Source organism: Budorcas taxicolor, chromosome 16 (genome assembly GCF_023091745.1).
Source record: "Budorcas taxicolor isolate Tak-1 chromosome 16, Takin1.1, whole genome shotgun sequence".
NCBI classification, from domain to species: Eukaryota; Metazoa; Chordata; class Mammalia; order Artiodactyla; family Bovidae; genus Budorcas; species Budorcas taxicolor.
Window position 1 is genome coordinate 81,655,793 of NC_068925.1, and position 19,909 is coordinate 81,675,701.

General features: G+C 57.1%; 1 protein-coding gene across 1 annotated transcript in view; it reads right to left on the reverse strand.

Annotated features, from left to right (window-relative positions):
- The window catches only part of NAV1 (neuron navigator 1), a 194,710-nt gene extending 192,020 nt beyond the window's left edge, over positions 1-2,690 (reverse strand). The window contains exon 1 of the mRNA XM_052653483.1: positions 2,679-2,690. The gene's annotated coding sequence lies outside the window, so the exon portion shown is untranslated. The remainder of the gene's footprint in view (positions 1-2,678) is intronic.
- Between the last annotated feature and the right edge of the window lie 17,219 nt (positions 2,691-19,909).

Sequence of the window (19,909 nt, forward strand, 5' to 3'; positions counted from 1 at the left end):
GCAGAAGCCACAAGAGCGAAGAAACAAATGTTTCAGGGCACAAGATCAGAGCCCAGAGGTCAGCGGCAATTCTGTACCCTGGCAGTGAATAATCCGAAGAAGACATTAAGGAAACAATGCCACTTAGGAACGTTTTCAGAGCGTCTGAGGTCTGGGCATCAGGACCATCTGGCGGCCTCTTGAGGTAGAAACATCTCATTATTCACGGTCCTTGCTGGGGGAGCCTGTGTCAGCTCCTTTAATTTTTCATGCCTGTTAGCGCGTCTCATTACAACCAAGGAAAGCAAATGCGCTTGATGGGGACGGACGGGCAGGAGGCGTGGGCCACACCACAGCAGGCCCGAGCGGACTGGATCTCTGGACCCAGGAGCCGTCTGGCTCCCTTCATGTCTCAAGAGTCACAGAAAACTGGGAGCAAAATCCCAGGCACCTTGGAGGAAACGGGGCCTGAGTCAGCCTTCCCCAGAGCGGGGAGGGGCAAAGCAGGCCCAGGGATCTGTTCTTAGGGGGTGTTTTCCACTTGAGAAGTTGGTGGGGATTTTTTAAGTTGAAGACGGAACTGGAAGTGTTTTTAAAGATGATTTTGTGACTCGGGGCCAGGAAGATGAAGTATTATCTCCCAGTTCTCTCTCTGTGGTCCTGAGACTCTCAGAGTTGGGGGCTGCTCCCACCATCGAGATGGTCTCCCTTCCCTCGTTTCTGTTCTTCTCTCTTGACAGCACGTGTGACACCTGCTAAGATCTGTGGATGGAGACACCAGGAAGAGAGATGCTCTGATGCCCGCAGGTGACTGGCTGGGAGAGAAGGCGCCTTGGACCAGCACAAGGAAGCCCTGCCTGCCCAGCAGCGTCTGCAGCCCAGCAGGGTGGCACGGAGCCGCCCCGCTCCCTCCCGGGGGCCCCAAGTGCCCTCTGTGGACGGGAGGGCGGGCAGGGCAGGGGCCGGCATGGGAAGAGACCCCTTTGACTCGTTTTCCTAAAGGCTAAACCCATTAAGAAGTCAAAAGAACGTTAAAAGAAAAGGGAAGTGATACTGATGGAAAATAAAAAGAGGAAGAGAGACGGGTTTTAAAAGATGGACAAGAGATGTTTCTATTCCAGGCCGTTCTGGGGCCAGAGCTGGGCTGACGCCAGAGGCTGCCATGGACTCAGGATGGGGCGAGGTTTGGGAAGGGAAGGAAAACACTTACAAGGTGCCTGCTAGGTGCTGGGCCTTATAGGTGGTCAGACAGGAGCTGGCAGGAGGGCATCCCGGGAAGACAAACAGCAGAGCAGAATGTGAACCTGCCCACGGGGGCTCAGCGGGAGGGGCTGCTCCCTTTAAACCTGGGCAGCTCGGGAAACTAGAGGCTGGAGTGCAGATCAGAACAGCCTTGTGTGCCCTCCCCCTGGTACAGAAGTGAGGAACGACCCGCCCCCAGGTTATCCAGGGTGTGAGCAACACAGGCTGACACAGAACTACAAAGAGGTCAAAAACTTTCTTCCCAAACCGCTGCTGAAAGCCCAGACCTCTGTGACGCTTGGTCTGGGGAGGAAACCCAGTCACCGAGATTCCTGGTCTCATTTCCAAGTTTAATCCCAAAGACTCACAAACCCAAACTCAAAGCAGGAAGAAAAACTAAGCCTGCATTAGCAAGCTGGGGTCCTCTTGCCCGACCTGAAGGGAGCCCAGGTCCAAGGACCGGCAGCTCCGCCCACTCGGGGAGGGTTCTTTGTGCGGTCAGCGGCCCCATTAGAAGTGAGTTGCAGAGGACACCGCGTCGAAGAACCAGACGCTCACGAGAGGCAAACCCCGGCAAACCCTCTGCTTCTGCGGCTCGAACAAGGCCGCAGGCTACTCAGCATTGCATTTGAATAAGCCAATGGTGTCCCAACAGCTGAAACAGGAAGCCAGATAAACGACACTGCCGCGGGGATGCGCGGCCCGGACGCGGCGCCGGCTGAGCCCCAGGCTCTCTTAACAAAGTCCCCTGACTCGCCGGCCGAGGGAGGTTCCTCTGTTGCGCTGGGGCTAGGAGCCCGTCTGCCGGGCGGGGGTCACTCCTGCACCCCGCCCCTCCGCCTCCCCTCTCGGCCCGAGCACAGCCGGCCGGCTCCTTATCCTCCGCCCAGTTTCCGTGGCTATGAGCACAGAAGGGACCACAGGGCCCACACACCCTTAGGTGGGCTCTGAGTCCGGCGGCTCCGGGAAGCCTTCTCAGGCGCGCGCCAAGGCCGGCCTCCGAGGACCAGCCCGAGGGCGCTTCTCCGCGCATCCGGGAGCCAGGGAACGCTTTCTGGAACAGCCGCCAAGGTCACCTGCCCAGCTGTTCACCGCGCTCGGCTGGGACTGGAGAGGATGTGGGCAGGGTGCGTGTGTGTGCCGGTGTGTGTAGCTACGCAGCGCCCGGTATCTCTGATCATAGATCTCAACACCCTTTAAACTACACCGCAAGGGAAAGAAAACGCGGCCCAGACGGGGTGGGCCGGGACGGCCCCCCACCAGCCGACTCCTGCACAGACGCGCAGCCCCGCGGGGACCTTCCCGGGTGCTTGTTCCAGCTTCTCTCCCGCTCCGCGCGCGCAGCCTCCCGCGGGCGCAAGACCACCTCCCGGGACTCGTGCCCAGCCCCGCAGGACGCCCCGGCCCCGCCCCGGAACCCGCCCGGCGACCACCCGGTCCCCGCGCCGGCCACTCACCCGCGCGCCTGCGCCCCGGGGCCCGGGCTCCGCGCCGCCGCCGCCGCGCACAGCTGCGCATCCGGACCGCGCCGCAAGAAAGTTCTCGGGCTCCCGCGCCGGGTCGGGCCGGGTGGAGTCTCGGCGTCCACGCTCCCGCCGCGGGTGGCACTAGGGCAGCCGCCGGCGCCGGGCCCACGACCCAGAGAGAGGCGGCATCCCGAACAAAGTGCGTCCCCGGCCGGGCGCGGGGCGGAGCCTGCTGCCCCGCTGCCCCGGGCACACGCCGGCTGCCTCCCCAGGCCAGGGGCGGAGGCTGCGCCGCCGAGCGCCCGCTCCCCCCCGCGCTGTGCCAGTCGAACCCACAGAGGGGCGGAGGCGCCGGGCCCTTCCAGACTTTGTCATTGGAAAGCTATTCCCGTAACCCTTTCCTGCCTTCGCCTTCCGTCCCGCCTCCGCGGCCGCAGAAAGGCGGAGCTGGGTGGGGGGCAGGAAGCCTCCGCACAATCGGGCCTTTCCTAGGCCGGGGGACCCGCCGCCCCCGCCCCGCGCGTCCTCGGGCTGCGGCCGCCCCGCCGTCCGGAGGCGCCGGGACAGACGGGTCGCCCCCCGCCCTTCCCCCCGGGCCCCCTTCCTTCCTCTCTGCTCCTCGGTCTGGCGTGGGACGCGGGGGCAGAGGGGCGGGGAGACGCCAGCAGGGCCTGGCAAGTAGCTGTGCTCAGTGAAACGCCCGCCCGGGGCTCCATCCTACCTCCTGACCCTGGCCTGTCCCGCCTCCTTCTGGGGCTTGGGACGAGGAGGAGGGCAGGAAGGGGAAAGGAAACGAGCGGACCCTCAGACCGGCTGGAGGAGGGGCCAGGCCGCGTGCCTCCTGGGAGGCCCGCGAAGGCCAGGTGGCCCCAGCTTCTGGAGCCTCCGGCCCCTGAGAAAGGCAGCTGTGGGACCAGAGGCGGCCAGCTCCACAGAGCAGGCAGATTGACGGCTGGGGCCAGGTCCCGGGGAGGCCCCCACACGTCCGCCTGAAACATCCGCTGCGGGCAGAGGGTCAGCAGATTTGTGCCCAACCCCGGCCGTCAGCCACTCAGGCCACAGTGGCTGTGCACACAGGATGAGAGAGGCGCGCCAGGCAGTGGCTGCCTGTGACACTGAGGAAGTTCTCAACTGATCGGAGAAAAGATTTTGATGTCTTTTTTGCCCATGAAAAGAATGAGTTGTCTGTTTTGGTGGGGAGAGGGACAGGGAGACTGTCCCAGAGGGACACGCAGGCGAGTCCTTGCCCTGAGGACGCAACGGCTGAGTGGGTGTAAAGGCACAGTGCCCGTCTGCTCCTCACCAGCCTCGGGAACCTGAGCAGGTTCTTTGGGGCCATTTTGGTTTCTTCATCAGTTGCCATCTCTTCCAGTTGTTGGGAGGATTAAGCATGATAATATAGGTGGCACACGCAGAATAGTGCCTGGCACGACTTGGTAAACCGTAGTTGTTATTTTGATCTCTCGGTCCTGCAAGCCTGCAAGCCTGCGTCGTTTGGCATTCAGTGATGGGCTGACTGGGATCTCTCTTGCTTTTCACAGGTCCACCAGCCTGCACAGGGGAGCCTGGTTCTTTTAGAAGAAGCACCGTCCTGTCTCAAAGGCTCACGGGATAGGCTGGCTGAGCTCCTTGCCTCTGAGGCCTGGGGGCCGAGGACCTCACAGCAGACCCTGAGCTGCCCTCTAGGTCACCCCGAGGATGCACCTGGGCCCCGCCCACACTGGTCTGTCAGGAAGATGCTGTTCCCAGGGCGCTGAATGGGGGAGAAGCCACGGCTTCCTGAGGGTGAAGTCTCCTCCCTTGTGGGGTCAGTGCTTCCCTCCCACTTGTGAGTGGCGGATCACACCAGTCCCCAGCCCTGCTCTGCACGTCCTGGTGTGGAGCTCCGACGGCGAAGGACGTGGACCGGCGGGAGCAGAGAGGAGAGGGCCAGGCCAGGAGCTGTGGGGCGGAAGCCGTGCGAGCCCAGTTGGTGGGACAGGGCCGCGTGTGAGGAGCCACAGGGACCACGGATGCAGCCTCGTCTGGGTGGGAAGTGGGATCCCGCCCCGCCCAGGAGAGGCCTCTGCCAAGCAGCTGCCTTGTGAGCACTTTTCCTCCAAACCCCGTGATGACTCAGTTACTCTGAATCAAGCAAATGGATTTTCCTTAAATATGAAAATCAATAAGAAGCAAAAGCAAGGGCCTGGCTGCTGGGAGAGGAGGCTGAGGGAAGTGGAGTGGTTCCTGGTGGAGTGGCCTGCCACGAGGGAGACAGTGGGATTCAGGCTCAGCATCACCCCTCCCCCACCCCAGGAGTCCTCCAAACTCGACTGACCTCCCGGAGACTCCTTGAGCCCCACAGCTGCCCTGGCCTCTTCCTCCATCCAGCTTAGAGCTGATCTGAATCAGGGCAGGAGATTGTTAACAAGAGGATTAACGTCAATGTGACAAATGGGTTTTAAAAAGTCAGCCCGGCAGCCTGTTGTCACCCCCGTGGCCTCAGAGTGGCTCCAGAGGCACTTGCAGGTCTGGCCTGATTTCCTGCGGCCCCACCCGCCTTCCTGCCCCCAGCCCTGAGGACTGATGTGCACTGGGGTTACGTCTGGGACCCCAGGGGTTTGCAGGGCCAGAGCACCCACACCCCATGTGCAGGGCGGTCTGCAGGGCAGGGGTGGAAGCACAGTGCGTGCCTTTACTCCTTGAGCGCGGGATCAACGGCATCAGAGTGACTCTCTGGCTTCCTCCTCAGAAGGATAGTGGAAAAATACTGGGCATCAGAGGACTGAGTCCACGTTCAGCCAGGCCCTTGCCGGAACCTCTGTGTGCTCGTCGGTGAGCTGGTGACACCGGGGGGCCCCGCCCCCAGCAGGGCCTGGGTGGGCGTTCAGTGAGAGGGCGGAAGGGAGAGGGTGGGTCCTACAGGCCAAGTACATACAGGAGACGCACGGGTGTCAGACAGAAAACACGCCTCACACCGTCCCCAGCCCCCAACCCACCTGTGTGCTCCATGCTCAGACTGACCGTCTGCTAACAAGCCCTGCCCTCTCCGGCCTGACCCGTGAGTTGGCGGGGAGGCGTCACACCCGTGGGTGGGGGCATGTGGCTGTGGCTGGTGTGCCCTCTGTGGCCACCTAGCCTCAGGCCCATCGTCGATGGTCTGAGCTCCCGGGGTCCTGAGGGCGCCTGCGGGAAGATGTTGCTCTCCATCCCAGGAAGCGAGCCGTGTCCCCTGTCTGCCCAAAGACAGCTTCTCCAGATGCCAGGAGGGGAGGGCCTGCCGGGCACAGACGGGCTGGGCACAGAGGCGGTCCCCTCTCCGGCGCCCAGCTCTTGCTGGAGCAGAGCTGAGACGGTCGTCACAGTCCAGGCCTCAGAGCTCTGCTGGGGGCAGCTGCTGCCCTGAGCCCTTAACAGCGCTGTCATCTTTGTCCCTGTTTTACATGTGAAGAGACTGAGGCCGTGATCTTGCCCGAGTCCTCCAGCCAGCAAGCACTGGAGCCGGACTCACAGGCCGGCAGCCCGGGATCAGCCCACGCTCCCGGCACGGGGCGCTCTGTGACACCCCCACCCCTCCCCGGCTGCAAACGCTTCCTTCTTTCTCTCTGCTCACGCGGCTTTGTGGGGCGTAGCTGACATACTGAACGTTAACCCCGTCAGCGTGTGGGTCTGTGGCTTGTACTGTCTGCAGAGCTGGGCAGCCGTGACCACACCGCGCTGCGGAACGTGTCCGCCCCCCAGACACTTCCTCTTTCAGCTGCTTTAATGAGCCTCGACTCCCCCGTCTGTGACGTGGAAGCAGCGGTGCCTGCCTCAGGCCTGTCGTGAGCGTGAAGTGTGCCTGCAAGTGGCACCTGGTGACCACTGTCCGTCTTTGCCGTGCTGGGCCCTTAGCGTCCCCTCTGCAGATCTGGCGTGGCCTGGGAGACTGTCAGACCTCGTGCAAGCTGAGCGGCAGGGCTGGGCTAGAGCTCTGGTCTCCCGGGTGGCAGTTCAGTGCGTGTCACCTCCTGCACCTGAGACTCGGGGGGATGCTGCCAGCACCCCTGCTCTTTGTGGGGACCCCCTTGGAGATGCTTACCGGCACAGATGCTTGTACGGACCACAGGAGTTTGCTGGTGCTGGAGGCAGAAGGCCTAGGACTCTGGCCTTGGAGCAGAGAGCACAGTTTCGGAAAGCTGGACACGGACTCCAGGGACAGGGCCCAAGGAGGTGGCTGGGGCAGGAATGTCCCCGGTCAGGACAGGCGATCAGTGGACTCAGAGCACCCACAGGCTGGCCAGCTTCGTGGGCACAAGACCTGTGTGGTCACACAGACCCCACACCGAGGAGGATCCCTGCTCACTTCCAGACCTCAGTAGACACAGCGTTTCTCCACCCAGAACTTGCTCAGGAGCTTGTAGCGTACACGACGCCATTGCAGGGACTTACTGCGCTGCATTAAGAGAAATGAAATTTGCAAAACAGTTTGCACACTGTGACCTCAGTTATGGCAAAAGACGCCCCACAAAACCATGTATTTCTATGAGCACTATACTAATACCTGTATGAAAACGTTTTCAGAGAGCTCTGGAAAGTCTCCAAACTGGTTCCTGCTGGAGGAGAGTCACCCAGGGGCTTGTTAATTTCTCCCACATGTTTGTGTTGCTGGGGTTGTTTTTACAAGGAGAGCGTATCCAGGTACTACTTACGTGATCATGTGTAGGGTGGTAAGATGCCCTTAATATATCAGTAATTATTCTTAACACATTAAGGCATGTCTTGGCATTCCCTGGCAGACCAGTGGTTAGAACTCCACAGTCTCACTGCCAGGGGCCTGGGTTCAGTCCCTGGTCAGGGAACTGAGGTCCCACAAGTCACATGGTAAGGCCAGAACACAAGCGTCTTGAGAGGGAAGAGAAGGAGCACCGAGGTGTGCGGAAGGCAGAGGATAGAAAGGTCCAGACACATGAGGGCTGCGGGGGGAGCTTGATGGCAAGAGGCGGGGGCTGGCTTGGGAGCCGTCACCCACAGGGCGGGCGGACGTGGCCCCTGAGGATTTGGAGGGCGTGGGGTCCCCTCTGGTGCCAGGGTCAGCGATAGGGTGTGTTGGGGCGTGAGTTGCCCAGTGAACCTGGTGATGACTTTGTAGAGGTGACTCTGGCTACAGTGAGCAGAGGTGGAGGGTGGGGGCAGGAGGGAGTTCACTCCCCAGGAGGAAGGGATGGGCCCCAGGGTGGGATGTACCAGGAAACAGGAGGGTTCAGGCCCGTCCCCTGGGGAGAATACAAGCTGTGTAGTCCCATGTGTGCGTGTGTGCGCGCGTGCGTATGTGTGTGCGTGCATGCATGCGTGTGTGCGCGCGTGTGCGTGCGTTTGTGTGCGCGTGCGTGTTTGCACATGCGTGTGTGTGCGTGTGTGTGTGTGCGCGTGCGTGCATGCGTGCGTATGCGTGTGTGTGGGTCACTCAATCGTGTCTGACTCTTTGTGGCTACATGGACTGCAGTCCACCAGGCTCCTCTGTCCTTGGGGTTCTCCAGCAAGGATTCTGGAGTGGGTTGCCATGCCCTTCTTCAGAGGATCTTCCCAATTCAGGGATCGAACCCAGCTCTCCTGCTCTGCAGGCAGACTCCTCGTTGTCTGAGCTGCCAAGGAAGCCCCACGGAGTCACGGCTGCAGTCAGAACACCGCATCCTGACTGTATGACGTGGCCACGACCAGCGTCTGTACCCTGGGAGACAGAGGGTCTTAACACACACGTGGCACGGTTGTTGGGCAGATTTGATGAGATGATGTCGGTGAGACATTGGACCCAGCACCTAGCTCACACCAGGAGCCCTGAATATCACCCTGCCCTTTAACTGCCTGCAGTTTGAAGCACGCATGTGACGAGAAGTCATGTGCATGTATAGAGAGCCTTCTTTCCAGGACTTCCCTCCAGGAGCTGCATCCAGCCTGCGGAAGCTGGGCCAAGCCGCCCTCCCCTGCCAGGGAGGAGGCATCAGTCGCTACAGCCAGAGGGCTGGGCAGAGACGGGAGGTCGGGGCTCTGGCCCCAGGGCTGCAGGGGGTGTCCCTCCTTGGGGTGCCGGGAAGAGGGTCTCTGTGAGTGCTGACCCTGGTCCCCCACATTTAGGGTGTCCCCCTGGCTTGGGGTGGCGCATGTGCTTGCTGGCAGCCGCGGCTGCCCCTCTCTGGTTACAGACGTGCCCTGCGGCAGCGGGGATGCCCGCCGGCCCGCACCTGCCGCCCGGGTCAGCTGCTCTCCTCCAGGAAGGGCAGGCCAGCGTCCTCCTCTGCAGGCGAGAAGGCACGGCGTCTGCCTGTCCAGCATGTGGAGGCTGCCTGGAGGGGGCTGGGCCTGCATCTGGTACAGACTGAGCCTGCGTCCAGCCCTGCGGCGGTCCCATGGGGGCTTCTGGTTCTCTGCGTGCTCCTTCCCCAGTGTGGGGAGGCCGGGGGTCGTCCTGGAGGCAGGGGCAGGCTGGAGCAGTGGTGTGGGGTGGGGCAGAGGCCACCGGAGCCGGGAGAGAGCAGGCCGTGGGGCGGATGGGGAGGGTGAGTCTGCAAACAAGGGATAAGCTGGCTGCATGGCTCGTCTGCAGAGACCTCTGCGGTGGGTGCCTGGCAGAGGGCCCCCTTTCCAGCTGAGGGGGCGGGGTGGAGCTCAGTGGCTTCGTGAGACTCCTTGGAGAGTCAGGCACCCACTCAGCCAGGAACTCGAGGTCCCTGGGAAAACCTCAACAGGGCGTTCTCTCTCTCCTTCTCTCTCTCTCTCTCTCTCTCTCTCTCTCTCTCTCTCTCACACACACACACGTACGCACGCGCACACACACACATGCACACGTGGGCACACATGCAGATGTGCATGCACACACATGCACACACGCACACATGCATGCATGCACACACGCACGCACACACATGCATACATGCACAAACACGCCCACAGGCGCATGCACGCACGCACGCACACACACACACACACACACACACACACGGCATCGCATGTGTCAATCCATGTGAAAATGTCCCAGAAGAGAACCAGGCGGTGAATCAGCCGGGCCGCCGTCTGGATTGCACACCCACCCCACCCACCAGGGAGGGGAGCCTCGAGCTGGCGAGGTCCTCACAGGAAGCTCCCCGTCAACCCCGACCCGCTGGGACCCACAGCCAGGAGGCGGTGCCCCCAGCTGGCTGTGGGACACTGCTGACCCCTGCCGGCTGCTGGACCCGAGTATGGGCCCGGCCAGGCATCTAAGAGGGGTGGGAAGAGAGAGCCCGGCTCAGGACCGGCTGGGCTCCTCGGATGAGGCCAAGGAGGAATCAGAGCAGAGCCCAGACAGAGCTTCCGGGAGGAGGGCTGCTGGCGCGTCCTCCAGCCTCTGTGGCCTGGTCAGCTCCCAGCTGCCCAAGAAGCCATCAGCGACACTCCACCAGCCAAGTTCAGCTACTTGACTGGAAAGAAAGGGAAAAGCTGAACTGTGAGAAAGAGTCTCTGCGGGTCTGCTGTGTCCCTTGGACCTGGGCTAACACGGGGTGATTGAGGCTGTGCTCTCTCCTCTTCCGTGAGAGGGCTTCGTGTCACACTTTGGAAAACCACTACCAGGAAAGCTGACATCTGGAGAGTCTGCCTTTGGTTAGATACTTAAAAATCATTTCGTGTACCCTAAGGATGCAATTTCCAGAATCTTTACTGGAATGTTCCCAGGGAACAAAGGAGCCCCAGACTCCAATAGTTCCAACAGAGTTATGGAGCCACCAGGAGGAGTGAGGTCACACCTCCTTGACTCCCTTCGTCTACCCCGCCCCCACCCTTGCACAGACCAAACCTCCCTCCGCTGCAGAGCTAGCCTGCCCCGGGTGCACACTCCCCCAGCCGCTGCACGTGCCGCTGAGCCGCCCCGCAAGGCGATCGCAGCCTCCTGGGAGTGGAGGCTTGTGTGTGCTTCCCAGCCCTCATTCTGCTTGCCTCCTATTGCATCTGACGTCTTAATACCATTCGTCATTTATTTATTTCCAATTTTATATGAAATATTTTATACATGCTAAAGGTATGGAAAATAACATAGCAAGCATACCTGTTGCATTCATCAGAGTTCTGCACACAAACAGTCTCGAAAGGATATTCATTCATTCATCATTCATTTACCTATCGCAAAGAGCCGGCTCAGGCAGTTATGACAGCTGACTCATCCCAAGGGGGCTGGCGGCCTGCAGACCCAGGGCAGCCAACGGTTTACTTCCAGTCTGAGTCTCAAGGCCTGAGAAACAGGCAAGCTTCTGGTGTAGTTCTAGTCGGAAGGAGGCCACCAGGCTTGATGACCCAGGAGAAGCTGATGTCCCAGTTTGAAGGCAGTGAAACAGGAGGGAGGCTCTCTTATGCAGGGGAGGCTCAGCCAGAGGCCGAGAGGAGCAACCCCAAGACCACGGATTGGCTGCTGCGTGGGGGCAGGAGGGCCGAGAGGAGCTACTCCACGTTCAAGGTCAGGAGGGGTGGCCCTGAGGAGATACCCCTCTTCCAAGGTAAGGAGCAGCAGCTGCGCTTTGCTGGAGCAGCCGTGAAGAGATACCCCATGCCCAAGGTAAGAGAAATCCAAGTGAGACGGTAGGTGTTGTGAGAGGGCATCAGAGGACAGACACACAGAAACCATACTCACAGAAAACTAGTCAGTCTAATCACACTAGGACCACAGCCTTGTCTAACTCAACGAAACCAAGGGCCACCCAAGATGGGCGGGTCATGGTGGAGAGGTCTGACAGAATGTGGTCCACTGGAGAAGGGAATGGCAAACCACTTCAGTATTCTTGCCTTGAGAAGCCCATGAACAGTATGAAAAGGCAAAATGGTAGGATACCGAAAGAGGAACTCTTCAGGTCATTAGGTGCCCAATATGCTACTGGAGATCAGTGGAGAAATAACTCCAGAAAGAATGAAGGGATGGAGCCAAAGCAAAAACAATACCTAGCTGTAGATGTGACTGGTGATAGAAGCAAGATCTGATGCTGTAAAGAGCAATATTGCATAGGAACCTGGAATGTCAGGTCCATGAATCAAGGCAAATTGGAAGTGGTCAAACAAGAGATGGCAAGGGTGAACATCGACATTCTAGGAATCAGCGAACTAAAATGGACTGGAATGGGTGAATTTAACTCAGATGACCATTATATCTACTACTGCGGGCAGGAATCCCTCAGAAGAAATGGAGTAGCCATCATGGTCAACAAAAGAGTCCGAAATGCAGTACTTGGATGAAATCTCACAAACGACAGAATGATCTCTGTTCGTTTCCAAGGCAAACCATTCAATATCACAGTTATCCAAGCCTATGTCCCAACCAGTAACTCTGAAGAAGCTGAATGGTTCTATGAAGACCTACAAGACCTTTTAGAACTAACACGCAAAAGAGATGTCCTTTTCATTATAGGAGACTGGAATGCAAAAGTAGGAAGTCAAGAAACACCTGGAGTAACAGGCAAATTTGGCCTTGGAGTATGGAATGAAGCAGGGCAAAGGCTAATAGAGTTTTGCCAAGAGACTGCACTGGTCATAACAAACACCCTCTTCCAACAACACAAGAGAAGAGTCTACACATGGACATCACCAGATGGTCAACACCGAAATCTGATTATATTCTTTGCAGCCAAAGATGGAGAAGCTCCATACAGTCAGCAAAAACAAGACCAGGAGCTGACTGTGGCTCAGATCATGAACTCCTTATTGCAAATTCAGACTTAAATTGAAGAAAGTAGGGAAAACCACTAGACCATTCAGGTATGACCTAAATCAAATCCCTTATGATTATACAGTGGAAGTGAGAAATAGATTTAAGGGCCTAGATCTGATAGATAGAGTGCCTGATGAACTATGGACGGAGGTTCGTGACACTGTACAGGAGACAGGGATCAAGACCATCCCCATGGAAAGAAATGCAAAAAAGCAAAATGGCTGTCTGAGGAGGCCTTACAAATAGCTGTGAAAAGAAGAGAAGTGAAAAGCAATGGAGAAAAGGAAAGATATTCCCATTTGGATGCAGATTTCCAAAGAATACCAAGGAGAGATAAGAAAGCCTTCCTCAACGATCAATGCAAAGAAATAGAGGAAAACAACAGAATGGGAAAGACTAGAGATCTCTTCAAGAAAATTAGAGATACCAAGGGAACATTTCATGCAAAGATGGGCTCGATAAAGGACAGAAATGGTATGGACCTAACAGAAGCAGAAGATACTAAGAAGAGGTGGCAAGAATACACAGAGGAAGTGTACAAAAAAGATCTTCATGACCCAGATAATCACGATGGTGTGACCACTCATCTAGAGCCAGACATCCTGGAACAGGAAGTCAAGTGGGGCTTAGAAAGCATCACTATGAACAAAGCTAGTGGAGGTGATGGAATTCCAGTGGAGCTCTTTCAAATCCTGAAAGATGATGCTGTGATAGTGCTGCACTCAATATGCCAGCACATTTGGAAAACTCAGCAGTGGCCACAGGACTGGAAAAGGTCAGTTTTCATTCCAATCGCAAAGAAAGGCAATGCCAAAGAATGCTCAAACTACCGCACAATTGCACTCATCTCACATGCTAGTAAAGTAATGCTCAAAATTCTCCAAGCCAGGCTTCAGCAATATGTGAACCGTGAACTTTCAGATGTTCAAGCTGCATTTAGAAAAGGCAGAGGAACCAGAGATCAAATTGCCAACCTCCACTGGATCATGGAAAAAGCAAGAGAGTTCCAGAAAAACATCTATTTCTGCTTTATTGACTATGCCAAAGCCTTTGACTGTGTGGATCACAAGAAACTGTGGAAAATTCTGAGAGAGATGGGAATACCAGACCACCTGACCTGCCTCTTGAGAAACCTGTATGCAGGTCAGGAAGCAACAGTTAGAACTGGACATGGAACAACAGACTGGTTCCAAATAGGAAGAGGAGTACGTCAAGGCTGTATATTGTCACCCTGCTTATTTAACTTCTATGCAGAGTACATCATGAGAAATGCTGGACTGGATGAAGCACAAGCTGGAATCAAGATTGCCGGGAGAAATATCAATAACCTCAGATATGCAGATGACACCACCCATATGGCAGAAAGTGAAGAGGAGCTAAAGAGCCTCTTGATGAAAGTGAAAGAGGAGAGTGAAAAAGTTGGCTTAAAGCTCAGTATTCAGAAAACGAAGATCATGGCATCTGGTCTCATCATTTCATGGGAAATAGATGGGGAAACAGTGTCAGACTTCATTTTTCTGGGCTCCAAGATCACTGCAGATGGTGACTGCAGCCATGAAATTAAAAGACACTCACTCCTTGGAAGGAAAGTTATGACCAACCTAGACAGCATATTGGAGAAGGAAATGGCAACCTACTCCAGTACTCTTGCCTGGAGAATCCCATGGACAGAGAAGCCTGGTTGGCTACAGTCCACGGAGTTGCAAAGAGTCGGACACGACTGAGCGACTTCACTTTCACTTTCAGTTAGACAGCATATTGAAAAGCAGAGACATTACTTTGCCAACAAAGGTCCATCTAGCCAAGGCTATGGTTTTTCCAGTGGTCATATATGGATGTGAGAGTTGGACTGTGAAGAAAGCTGAGCGCTGAAGATGATGCTTCTGAACTGTGGTGTCGGAGAAGACTCTTGAGAGTCCCTTGGACTGCAAGGAGATCCAACCAGTCTATCCTAAAGGAGCTCAGTCCTGGGTGTTCACTGGGAGGACTGATGCTGAGGCTGAAACTCCAATCCTTTGGCCACCTCATGCAAAGAGTTGAGTCATTGGAAAAGATTCTGATGCTGGGAGAGAGTGGGGGTAAGAGGAAAAGGGGACAACAGAGGATGAGATGGCTGGATGGCATCACCAACTCAGTGGACATGAGTTTGGGTGAACTCCGGGAGATGGTGATGGACAGGGAGGCCTGGCGTGCTGCGATTCATGGGGTCGCAAAGAGTCAGACACGACTGAGCAACTGAACTGAGCTGAGCTGAGCCCTGACTGAAGGGAAGAGGCCCACCCACGTTAGGGGGCGATTGGGCTGACTCAGTGTACTAATCTAAATGTTGGGAAAGTGAAAAGTGAAAGTGAAGTCGCTCAGTCGTGTCCGACTCTCTGCGACCCCGTGGACTGCAGCCTGCCAGGCTCCTCTGTCCATGGGATTTTCCAGGCAAGAGTACTGGAGTGGGCTGCTATTTCCTTCTCCAGAGGATCTTCCTGACCCAGGGATGGAACCTGTGTCTCCCGCGTTGCAGGCAGATGCTTTTACCATCTGAGCCTCCAGGGAAGTCCTGGTGGCTAAATGTTCATGTTGTCGAAAAACACCCAGAGGGGACACAGTCTTCACCAAAGAGGGAAGTAGTCCAGTGATTCAGGCTCCTTGCTTCCACTCGGGGAGCACAGGTTGATCCTGGTTAGGGAACGAAGCTGTTGCATGCTGGGAGGTACAGCCTAAAAGTAATCAGAACTGTTGAAACAAAATCATCCAGAATAATTCTGGCCATGTACCTGGGCCCAGTTATGCCAACACATAAACTCTAATCACCGCAACCGTAAACACCATCCAGTGTAAGAGATAAAGCCACTCAAGGACACAGTCTAAGCTCCCCCAGCACTGCTGGCTTCTCTCTTCCCGCAGAGGGCCGCTAGTCTGCACTGAGCCTTGCCCCTTCCTGTGCCTGTCTTCACACTTTTATCACGGTACGCGTACACTATTTTAACTCTGTCTGGACAAGTCACGGATGTTTCCAGAAGCCCCCTGGCTCTCCTGGACTGACCAGATCGGGTGTGACTAGGAAGCCAGCAGAGATTTCTATTATTATTTCACGTCTAACTCTGTTCCTCCCTCCTGTTTTTCCTTTCCTTCTTTCCTTTATTCACTAAACTCTGATAGGATACTCACCCAGGCGTCGTGCAAGCGGAAGTTGACCAAGACACAGTTCTGTCCCCAAAGAGGGCTGCTCCTGCTCTGCGTGACAGCCGCAGGGGGCTTCCGAGTGATCGCAGTCTCATCTCTCTGCACGCGCCTGCCGCTTGCTTCCTGCTCTGAGCCCGCTGTTCACAGGGCCCCGGCCGGTCCGAGACTCCGACCCTTCTTGGCCACTGGCTGCGGCAACACCGCCCAGTTCTTCCCTCTGAGAGTCCATCTCAGCAGAGTCTCACCTGACAGGTCCCCCCAAAGGCCACAATTCCCTTGCCTTGGTGGACAGCCTGCACGGTCACAGCCCCTGGGGGCCCCCGGGAGTGCAGCCTGCATCGGTCCTTTTCAGAGGCTCCTCTGCAGTGAAGTGTTTTGGCCAGCCTTAGTGAGGATGGCTCAGTGGGTGCTTTTTTCTTTCTTTTTTAAGAGCTGTTTTTAAAACGTTTACTTATCTACTTCTGGATGCGCTGGGTCTTCGCTGCTGCTCTTTGAGGTGTGTCAGGCGTCTCGTGGTGCTGGCTTCCCTTGTGGAGCCTGGCCTCCAGGAGCTTGGGCTTCGGGCTTCCACGGTTGCACTTCCAGGCTTTGAGCACAGCCTCAGTCGTTATGGCACTCCGGCTTAGCTGCCCTGCACCATGTGGAATCTGCCCAGACCAGGGGTTGAACCTGTGTCTCCCGCATCGGCGGGCAGATTCTTAACCACTTGAGCCGCCAGGGAAATGCTCAGTGGATACCTCTAAACCCTCGTGTTTCCCCTTAGCAACACCCCATGTATAAAAACGGATTTCTTCCCCAGGAAATGCGTCCCTGAAGGCAGTTACTGAAGGGACCCACCTGGAGCAACCTTCCTGCCTCTGGAAATGGTCTTTTTCCGAAAGAGCTGCAACAGTAGTTCTCAGCCCCTCACATGCTGTTCTGGAACCTCCCCATGCACACAGAAAGAGGCTGTGATCTGTGTCCACTTCCCCTGAAGCTGGCTCAGGCTCCATGACCCCAGCAGAGCTCAGGGAGGTCCTGCCCTGCGCCTTCTGAGGCTGGTTTGCAAAAGACCAGGCACACCCTCCTGGTGCGCTTGCCCTGGCGGCCTAGCCCAGGGAGCTTGCTCCTGGGGTTCCCGCTAACAGTCCCAGCCGCCAGCCGCCGCCAGCCCTGTGGGCAAGGAAGTCCTGTGACAACTCTGGCCAGCCATCATCACTAGACAATCCTGGTGGTCTCCGTGGCAGCTCTCTCGAATCATTCGTGTGGTCTGAGCAGGAACTATCCTGCTGAACCCATAACCCCAGAGAAACGGAGTGAGAAGCCTGGAGACAAAGATGAGCGGCTGCTGCGGGTCCAACCAGCTGGGTTTGGGGCGGCCCCTTCTGCAGCCGTGGGTAGGCGGGAGTCCGTCGTTTCCACATGGCCCGGCGCGTCGCTCCTGAGACCCTGGTGTTCCGCACTGTCCGCCCTTCACCCACCCGTCCGGGGAAGCCGGGCTCGGCACACTGTGGGTGCTGCTGGGAGGACGGGGCTCCTCGGCCTAACAAGCTTCCACTACTCCAAAGGCTTTTCTCTCCGACCAGGGGCCCAGGGCTTTGGGTTTCTCTGGTAGGAACCCAGGATGTCTCAAGTGAGAGTCATAAGAATTTAAGTGTCAAACGATCCCGGTGAAAAAAGGATGAAGGGCGCTGAGACCCCAGGCCCCTGAGGGTGTGATTCACAAGCTCACCAGCAGGGGGCAGCCGTGCTCACAGTTCTTGTGCAAATCGAAACTTCGGTGCTAGAGTTCCTAAAACATAAAAATCCTAAACAGAAAATAAGTAAAGCCAAGCACATCTCCAGGCGAGGTGCACGCGAGCTACGAAGGAGACGGGGCCGGCCTCCGCGGCTGTGCAGCCGAGTAAACGCTCTCTTTGGATCGTCTGATCCTTTCTTCCGCCTGAGCCTCACGGATCAACCCTGATGGACCAGAGGCTGCGGAGCTCTTGCCTAAAACCGCTCACCCCTCTGCTAGCTGGCTAGGCCACCAGAAATGCTTGGAGGGTCTTGGACAGGAGAACCGGAAAAAAGTATTAGAGCGAGAGGGAACCAGAGGGGCTAGGAGCAGAGGAGGCAGGAGGGGGCCCTCCAGGCCTTGCTGCTCCGCGCTGCCGTCCAGCCGCCTCTCCCCTCTGCGCCCCCACTCCCCGCCCACAGCGGCCGTGAGCCCCGCCCCTGGGTGAGCGCAGGAGGGGAAGTGGCCTTTGGATGGGGGCGGGAAAGGAGAGAGGTCACTTAAAAGTCATTCTGCGAGTTTCATAACACCCCCGAGCAGCAAACCGGGGCCTCTGAGTCCCCTTCCAAGCTCCCTGGAATATTCGTGTGGTTCACGGTTTAAGGGGCTTGAAGAAGGAAACGCATTTCCCCGTCAAAGCCCCTGTAGGGCCCTTGTTTCTCTCCAGGTGGATGTCCCCCCCATCTTGCTTCCAAGCATTTTCTCCTCCTGACATTTACACGTGAACTGTCCTGCCCTTTCTTTTGTGTTTTGGCCATCAGGCTCACTTCTCTTGCAGACCCCGAGGGGCTCTGGGATTCGCCCTCAGGAAACATGAAGACAGGGACAGACGGTCCAGGTCAGGAATGTGGGCACATCCATCAGCCCGGTGCTACAGCCTCAGCACTGCAGAGCCGGGTCCAGGTGGATCCAGGGAGATCCCGGCGGGTCCAGGCAGATTCAGGTGGATCCAGGTGGATCTGGGGGGATCCAGGTGGATCTGGGTAGATCCAGGGCTGGGAAGGACCTTAGAGCCTCCCCTAAGCCCCACACAGGGCCCGTCACAGCCCAGGGTCCTCAGAGGCCCGCAGGACACACTTTCCAAGAGACGATTTCTCTTTTCATAAATCATTCTCAACAATATCTTTTAATTAAAATAAACACGGGTATTTGTGAAGGAGAATGCAAATTTTAAACAACTTTTTACCATAAAACTGAAGACCTCAGGGCCCTGGGGTGGTCAATCCCACCCACATTCTGGGCACTCAGGACAGGCACATCCTTCTATGCTGGCAGGACCACCGGGTGGGAGGCTTTGATGGCTCAGAGCTGGTCCCAGCCTTCACCTCGCACACGAGGGCCTGGACCACAGTCACATGGCCACCGAGCTGATCAATGCCCGCAGTCACTCACATGCTCAAGGGGGGTGAATATAGTCCCACCACCTTCAGGCCCTGGGGAGCCCCTGGAGAGGGCCTGGGGGCACTGGTGCAGTCAGTGTTGGCATCAGTCGCAGCCAGTTTACCGGGCTGTAAATGACACACAGCTCGGGGTTAGGTTAAGGCGTGCAGCGCTTCGGTCTGACTCACACCTCCTGAAACGATGACCACAGTGGCTTGGTGAGCCTCCATCACCTCATACAGACACCGCATTGAAGAAATGTGAAGAACGTTTTCCTTGTGATGAGACCTCTTCGGTTTACCTTAACGACTTTCCTGCGTGCCACGCAGCAGTGCTAACTACCGAGCTGCACGTTTGTCCCTACTACCTGCTAACACTGGAAGTTTGCACCGTCTGGTTGCCTTCATCCAGTTCTCCCTGCCTCTTGTAAGCACAAATCTGACCTCAGTGTTTTTTTTAATATTCATTTATTTATTTAGGCTGTGTCAGGTCTTCATTTATGGCAAACGAGATCTTTAGCTGCAACACGCTACCTCTTAGCTGCGGCGTGTGGGGTCGAGCTCCCCAGCCAGGACCTCAGCAGTGAGGCCTAGGAGGCCTGGCCACTGGACTGCCAGGGAAGTCCCAATGTCACTAATTTAGATCCTTGACGACGGAGCCGAGACTCACGACACAGGTTCAGCCCTGGCCCCTTCGGAGCGTCAGAGCCCTGCTCGTCCGCAGGCCTTGGTGCCTCAGGCCCCTCTTGGTTGGGAAGTGGCCGTGCCGGCCCTGGGCCTGTGGGCATCGCATTCATCTGCATCCGTTCTCCTTGACCCCTCGCTCCCCATGCGCCCTGGCAGCTCCTGGCAGACGCTCAGCCCTGCGAGGATTCACTTTCTCACTGACCCTGTGGTCTCCCCCCGAGAGAAGGGTTACGTGCGGTGGGTCACTGCCCAGCCTGGGGCCATCCTGCTGCCTCAGCTCTCTGTAAACCAGCACCGCTCCCCGCTCTCAGCAGCCATTCCAGGGGCAGGACTCAGCACACAGCCCCCTCATTTACAAGGCTCTGCAAGAGCCTGCAGGAGAATCCCGGTGTGCTGGCCTTTCCCCAGACATGCCCTAAGGCCGCTTCCCAGCACAGGTTGACTGTCCTCACTGGGGAAGCCCTCTAGCCGCTTCCCCACCCAGGCAGCACGAACCCAGACCAAAGAAGGAAAGGCCCTTCTGTAAAATCCTGGGCAA